The following is an 8,457-nucleotide window of genomic DNA, read 5'->3' on the forward strand; positions in this document are numbered from 1 at the left end:
TCTGCTTGAAGACATAAAGTGGTCGGCCATGTCTCGGTGCCATATGTATGCGGCTATTTTATCATATTTTACCAATACAGGTAATTCTTAAAAGCCTTGGGGAAGTAAATCCTTATTTACAGCCAGAAATAGGTTTGTTTTTTAATCACAACCTTGGTGTTAACCGTAGACGAGATGCAAAATTTATGGTCAGTAACCATCGTTAAAATGTGGAGAAGGCCTACAGCACTTCTTGGAAGTTAGCCATTACAAGATCCCACATTCAATTTGACACGTAGCCAAAAGCAACACACACCTGACCACTTACTGTAATTCCTGTCTCTTATACACATCTAGATGTGTATAAGAGACAGGCAAATTGTCGTGTATGATTATTTGCGATGACAATTTAAAACAAAAATGGTACAAAGTCAACTACTGCTGTCTCTTATACACATCTAGATGTGTATAAGAGACAGGGTTTAGCTGCTGCAGCTATAAAATAATGGTAGAGAAGCATATGAGCAGCTGCTTTTATGAAGGAATAGAAGCTTTATATTGACAACCTGAGTATCATCTCCAATAAAATGTTTTAAAAAACATTAAATATGCATTAAAATTCCTTGAATTTCTAAAGCAAAAAGAATATTCTTAATTTAAAAGAAATTGTTGCAGCTAATTTGAAATTAAGTAGACGACCATTTTTGGCAACATTGGTAGAAAGAATCCCAGATGATACTAAATCTGTATTAAAGCAGAAGAAAATATTCTTGCAAGCTCTACAGAGTAATGTGTACCACATGATCAGTTTCCTTTGATTCAATGTGAAATATATTTCTATCATTTTATGTAAGGTTTACCAGAAATATTTGATATGATATGATGCAATATTAATATATTGTCATTCACACAACATATTATGAGGGATTAGATGTATAATATACCGTTCCTATATAGTATTTTACAAAGTCTTTGAATAGGCCTATATCATTAATATATTTAAGGGTTTTTCTAGTAATAAGTCTGTATTTCATGAAAAATATTTGTATTCGTTCGTTCTGTAAATTAATGTATCCCGTTGTATGACCTACGGTATTCAATGAAAGTTAGTAGCAACACATGCACATATAAATCAAAAATAGTACAAGTATGCGATGTGTCTGCATGTGGGCGTGTGTGTGGGGGAGTTTCTGTGTGATTGCGCCACAGAGGGAAATGTAGTGTCTAAAACTTATAGGGCGACATACACTGCTGGTTCCCCACGCATCTTCAAATTATTGATTTCCGGTGTTTTAAGGTAGCGCCGGTAGATCGCTGTTTTGTTGCAGTAGACATCAGGCGGTGATTAATATAGTAATGCAAATGGCAACAGATCATAATTGACATCCAAATATTACAAATTATAGTTAATCATGCTAGTGCATCAAAATAATATGAGAATTGTAATTGTCAGAAGCTGTCTCATTCGTTAGTGATATCCAATATTTAGGCCTGATGCACAGAATTAAGTTGTAGGCCTAATTACGGTAGTTAGTTCGAGCCTGCAATTAGCATAGCCTGCGAAAATGTTTTTATCATAATGTAATTTAGACGCGAGCGCTTCGCCTCTCAAAAGCCGGACTTGCTAACGTGGGCCACCGAAGCTCCAGCGCGAGTCCATTGGAACCGACACCGTGCTCGGCCTGAAGTCAGGAACCCGGTGCGTCGTACGACTGATCCGACTCGACCGCTCCCTGTGAGCGCTAGACGACGCGACACCGCCTGCTGATTGTCAGTGGTATTCTCAGCGTCATTAAAAACGATCCGTTACGTGCGCGTCGAGGTGTTGTGTTCTCCATAATCGCAGTGAGTGCCGAGTGAGCGCAACGAACCGTGTTCTACAACGAATCGCCAATGAGAAGCAGCAGTGCCAATGAGAATCAGCAGACGGCGTCGAGCCGAGAATTCGATCGACCGCAGTGTACCCCGCATAATGCTCTCGCCTGCCATATATTATTTATACAGATAGGCATATTCTCTTAGGTATTAAAACAAGCCTATATTCTTTTAGACTTAAAATTTTTAAACTCTGTTTCGTAATTTTGATATACGTTCCGTCTATGCAAAATGCTTTTGCATATTAATTTCAATTAAAAGCTGACATTTTGGGTTGAATTATGAATAATCTGATCTTTTTTTAATGTGGATGAGGTGCTATATATCCTGTTTCATTCTGTCTGTATAATGGATATGTTGTTAGAAGAGTTTTTAAGAGTGGTTGTTTGGGTAGTTATAAGACTATAGGGAGCGTTTTTGACGGTACTTTTGCGCCTACGCCTTTGTAGATGATTTCAATTTAGCATGAGTGTGGACAGACTATTTGTCTACTGTATTAATGGCTGCTTTTATGTACTCTATTTTAATTCAATGCTGTGACTATTTTGATTAGGTTTTCCGGAGTAAATAGTCTGATGACAAATTTAATAGTATTTTAAGGAAGCACATTACGAAGAAAAATTATTATCAAGGGCGGATCCAGTGCGGCAAGAAAGTGAAAAATGAGTGCCACTGGTAGTGATGCAAGGGGGCGAATCCCCCACAAACCAGCACCATCATTAATTTGAGTTTGTATTTTATTGATTTTTACCATTTAGTATGGCAATTTTTTTATTTAAAGCTTTAACAATTTTGTTTACAAAAAATACACCTCTTTATAGATCCACCACTGGTTATAGGCTAAGCTTTAGCATACTAACCATAGCGGTACCCTCCAGTTTATGCTAACGCACTGCTGTTAGTGAGTCTAAGGTTTAACTGGTTTAAAAAAACACTTATAACAAAATTGGTATATAAATAGTGGATATATTATCTGGTCAGGATTTTCATGCTATCCTTCAGTATCTGGCCTAAGGTATTAGAACAAAATGTTGGTACTGAAAACTTTAAAATGAAAACAACTTGCCAAACAGATTTGGAGACGGTCAACAAGGGTGGTTTAGTATCAGTCTGATAAGGTTTTTGGCACCGATACGTGTTAAATTTTGAATATTTTAAATTTATTTGTTCTTTTGTTTTTGTGTTATTAGCCCTTATATTATTATATTAGATATTAGGCTATAATTGAGTCAATACGAAAGTAGAATGATGAACATTTCACTACATGATAAGGTGGAAACACCCTCATTAGGAATTAAACATTGGTAACATATGTCATCATAGAGACGATGAAATGGAGTTGAGATGGGCTACATATATCAAGAATCTCAGATAACAGATGGACAAAGAGACTCACAGAATGTCAGCCTCGGGCAGGGAAAAGGAGGAGAGGAAGGCAAAAAAAAAATGATGGAGAGACGAAATAACCACATACAGAAGGAACTGGAAGTTGCTTCAGGAGTGAACGAACGAACCTTAAATGTATTTATTATAATTCTTATTCAACAGTGAAAAATGTCTCTAAAAATGCACTAAGAAAGTACCAATAAATGTTAATTCTATTATCCGCAAGGCGACAGGCAAGAATTCATGCCTATATGCAGTTGCTCATAGCACTGCTTTTATAAAATATAACAAATCATCACTGTATACTCCACTGAAAGTAAGTTCTAAAATTCTCATTAAAGGTCTAATTATTGTACTGTATATGTGGATTAATAACTCATAATAATTTGAATGCTCATCAAGAAAAGCAAAACAACAAATTACGTCAAAGGGCAAGCGTTCTCTTGTCGGACGATCCCCTCCCCGACAGAATACGGAGTTCCGCTCTACTAGACCAATAGAACTTGTTTGCTCAACCTCACCCAATTAAAATTCAACTCGACTCTGTATTAAATTAATATCAGACCGCCATTTGACAAAAAGAAATAGACCTCCCCACTGGACAAACGATCCTATCCATAGGCTGCACATGGTTTTTTTTTATTTTTTTTTATAGCCAACAATAATTTAGTTTAATGGGTATGTGAGCTTTGGCCTTATAAGCCTATGACATGCATAGTGTGTAGGCTAATGGTAGGCAGTATTCGTTCTTACTATATTTTTGATGTTTTTTTGTTGTTGTTGCACTGGAGAATTGACAAAGGATACAAAAAGTTACATTGATCAAGACAGTCGTTTTACTCATTATTTTTACAATTCAAAAGTCATCGCCTTCGTTAATATATGAATGTGGTTGAATAAATTCAAATGAAAGCTTATCTGTAATTTTTCGTAGGCCTACTTTGTCGTTGACGATGGAAAACTGTCGTGTATTGTTATATGTGACCCTATTTGAAGAGCACTACATTTGATCTGCTAACATACTGCATGGTATAGCCTACTGCTGATGCTTCAACATTTGCACATATCAAATTGATTCAATGTTTATTTCAATCGCAAAAGCGTTGTTAAACGTTTACTGTGTCTTTTTATTAAGTTATTATTAATTGTCCTACTCTACTTCCACTCTCTTAGGTGTGGGATCAATCGCCTTTTAAGCCTCACTATATGGAAATGATAAGTGAGGCTTAGGTAGTTGAGATTAGTATTTATCATTTCGAACTGAGACATTTTTAAAATATAAATTAAATAAATATTTTTTTATTATTTCAATGTAATGACAATAATTTATTGTTATGTAGTCAGAAATATATATCATTATTCATGTAATTCCACTCAGTTACTTGCATTATGAGTCGAGTCGACTCAACATTACCTAAGAATAAAGTAGATAAGAAAACAACTTAATTATGTATATATCTCTAAGTTAATTATTAAGGCCTAGGGCAATTGTCGTCTTGATCTTGTAAATGAGCGTAAAATTATAGTATAGAGGCTCCCTTAGGAATTAATCTATAGTATTTAATGTAGACAGGGCCTGATTAACAAGTTTAAATATCCGTGTAATGATATGTTTATACTCGTTAAAATGATTTGGGTGCTCGATCTTACCCTTTTAGGTGTGATGGTCAATCATTACAAGTGCTAGATGGATGTTTGTTCATTAAAATATCTTAATACTCTTTTCGCCTTATAATGAGTCTATGGATATGATAATCAGACTGAAGGCTCATGGAGTTGTTGCGATTGATCCGTGTAGACAATGGGGGCCGATAGATTTGTATTTTATATTTATTTAGACTTTAACTAGGTCTAAAACGGTCAGAGAGCAGCTTAGCTTAGTCGGCTAAACTGTTAGTAGCCCCATGTATCTGCCCAGGACCGTGGAGATATATAGTCCCGGTTCAATTCACATCGCTGCTCTCATTGTGTTCCAGCTGGAGAGCCAAGTTATGACAGCGCACCGTCTTTCGGATGAGACGTTTAAGCCATTGGTCCCGTTAAAGAAAACAGTACACTCTTCGGAAAAGAGTAGGGAATTGTCTTCTGGTGTACTCCCCAATTCACCACCAGAATGAGGACCTCATTGGAAACAAGTCTTCGGACTTTTAGTGGGTTATGGTGTGAATCGCTACAAACATATTCCTATCCTATGCCTATCCTATCCAATTTTACATGGAAATTATATTTATTTTTTGGAAATACTTTTGTAAATTATAATTAATTTTTAAAACGTATCTGTCAACTTTAAACATTTTTTATTCTTTGGTATAATTGACATTTATTTTTTAGTAATTGCTATAATTTTCAGTGTTTCAGTAATGACAAGAAAATTATTTTCGAAATAATGTAGAAAATTGGCAAGTGAACACAAATGGATCAATCCCAATCACACAGTCAACCCAAAATGGATAAGATAAGAAAACTAATATATTATGCACATCTCTAAATTATTTAAGTCCTAGAATAATTTTCATCTTGATCTCGTTTATGAGTATAATATTAGTTAAAATGTCCCTTAATATGAAATATGTATATTATTTTTAGAGACAAAAGTGCACAATTTATACATGTAACTGAGTCTAATGATGATTAATATTTGTAATTTTTATTTCTCATTTCCGGTACCTTGTTTCAAATATTAATATTTCCATTTATTCTCTAATTCCCAAGGTACAATTTTTGGATGAAATTTAGTATACCGTTAGGTACTGTATTTATATAGGCCCTACATCGGTTGTACAACTTTTATCATTTGTTTTTTTTTTATGTAGGCCTATAATTATGGATTTGATTAATTTATAGTTTAACGAAAATATTAATGGATATGTCTCTATAAATTAAAATTTCTCTATGTTTTTAGGTGAGGTGGTGGGGCGAGTAGTAAATATCGATATTGTCTTGAACTAAAAATTTGTTTCTTGGCATCTATAAAATCAAATTGCATCGTACAGGCTATACTTGATCACTCAGCAACCCCTGTTTACTTTTTATTGGTATATGTTGAAGACATGAGTTATTTCCTGGCATTTAGGCTGAAAGCTGAACTAGAACTACGAGATTTAAGGTGGCCATCTTAATCAGAGCAGTTATTCTCCACTACTTACTTTTTGCTGCGATTTGGTTGGTTGACTACACTTTCTATAGTCTCCAGATCTTCTTGCAGACGTCTCTGAAGGTACTGCATTTGGGCTTCAGTGTGTTCTAGTAAAACGTCTTGTAAAAGCCTAATCAGTGACGGGGTTTCGTTTCTCTTTGCGGCTTCTGTAAAACTGTTATACAGAGGAAATTATATCATGGAAAAAGTATGGATATGGAAGTCAATAGTAAAGTTAATAATTAAATTAATATTACAGCGTATGGACCTAATTGGCACGTTCTATTAAGTGAGTTTTTTTCTTCATTTCGAAGAAATCAGGTCTCAAATTTGATGCTTGTTAGATTTCGACACATCTTATCACGAAGTGTCTGAATTCAAACACGTATAATAGGCATTGTTGGTAATGTTGTAATATTCCACACGAGCGTTTTGGAAAATTTAGGTCTTAGGAAAAAGCAAATTTATTGGGCAAATCAGGACGTTATGCAACTGTAGCCTAAAAGAGGCTAATTGATCTACATTTGAAATCCATTATCGTGACCTTATTTAACCATGAAGGGACAAGACAAAGTATGCCTTAATCACATTTTTAATCTAATTCACTAAGTGCGAGAGGAACAACACTTACTTGCAGATGATATAGCGATGGAAATTTTGTAATTTAACATGATAACGTACCTATTGCGCACGTCGGAGCATAAGGTGTGTTCGATAAGAATTAACAAAATCACGACACAAGCAAGGCTTCCATTCGTAGTTCTCTTTCTTGCCATCTTTTCTACGAAATTTCATTTAAATGAGAATAATGATAGTGGTTAAAACTGCCGGGGGAAAAAATTAAGGAGTAGGAAGAGATGGTAAACTAGTTGCTAAACTATCGTACTTTAATGATGGCAAAAATGTAATACTTCACACATACTTTGAATGACGTAAATGAAAGTAGGATGTAGTATTAGATCAGTGACGAAATGAAATTATTAAATGGAGGGCACAAATTTAGTGCAACTGGCAGTCAGACAAAGTGATGGAATGCCAGTCGTGCTAAAAAAAAAAGGATTGGTAGCACCGATCGTTGATGTTATTTCCATCGGCATGATAGTAAAGATTTAAATAATAATAATAATAGGCCTAATAAAATATTATTCTAAAACATGCCTTTAAAATGCAAAAGTATCAAATGAAAAATCTGTTCACAATACATGCTTATACAGGTAAATCGGATATTGACGATTTAAATCGTTTTTAATACATGAATGACATGAGTTCTTAAGCTATCGAGTTATGTCACTCACCTTTGGGTAAAGTTTCCGACGTTTACAGCGTTTAGCGTGTTATCCTCCGTTGCTGTGTAGCCCTTGCACAGTGCTTCAAACTCCTTAGAAGTGTGAGCTTTTATAGGAAATGCATATTATTTGACGTGTTATGTTTTCAAGCATTTTACAACATTGTTTTAAGTACATTGAGTGTTCTGAGTGTTTTCTGTTTGAGAAGTTTATAATAAGAAGTGTCACTTAAGTGGATGTAATTGAGAGAGTCCAATAGCTCACCACTTAAAGGCGATCTTGTTAATGGCTGCTGAGTAGCGAATCTAGTAAGAAATAATAACGGTATTCTCACGTAATATTTGGACTTTGGCTGTGACGTAATTTGAACCCAGTTTATAGAACTTTTAAAAACACTATTCATAAAATAGTTTTTTCTCTATTTAACAAAATCACCTAATTGATGATAAGACTGTGTTTATGAGTGACTGAACTACGGGTAGCGATTCTAACTTCTGAAGAAGCACACTGGAAACTAACTGAGGCTATGTACCAAGTGGTACAGGCCTTTAATCCCTTGGATTCTCGTATTAGGTAACTTTTTCAAAAGGTATTGGGTAACATATACATATAATATATAAAAATTATATATAGTGTATATATATATAACATAGTTTTACAACAGCGTGGAGGATTTAATCACAACTCCACGCAATTTTTCCCGCTTTTGATGACGATTTAAACGTAAGAGGAACATTGTGTGGAGTTTTGGTTTTATCCTCCACACTGTTTTTACAGTGTAAGTATGTTATATAT

The 8,457-nt window shown here is 34.8% G+C and overlaps 1 long non-coding RNA gene across 1 annotated transcript; it reads right to left on the reverse strand.

Moving 5' to 3' along the window:
- Nucleotides 1-6,362: 6,362 nt before the first annotated feature.
- Nucleotides 6,363-7,793, reverse strand: LOC117100483. The gene is made up of 3 exons (XR_004444128.1): nucleotides 7,672-7,793; nucleotides 7,058-7,157; nucleotides 6,363-6,551 (listed from the first exon to the last, which is right to left on the reverse strand). It is a non-coding gene; the product is annotated as an uncharacterized LOC117100483 (long non-coding RNA).
- Between the last annotated feature and the right edge of the window lie 664 nt (nucleotides 7,794-8,457).

Source organism: Anneissia japonica, unplaced genomic scaffold (assembly GCF_011630105.1).
Source record: "Anneissia japonica isolate Jap-2015-1 unplaced genomic scaffold, ASM1163010v1 scaffold685_len2926416_cov193, whole genome shotgun sequence".
NCBI classification, from domain to species: Eukaryota; Metazoa; Echinodermata; class Crinoidea; order Comatulida; family Comatulidae; genus Anneissia; species Anneissia japonica.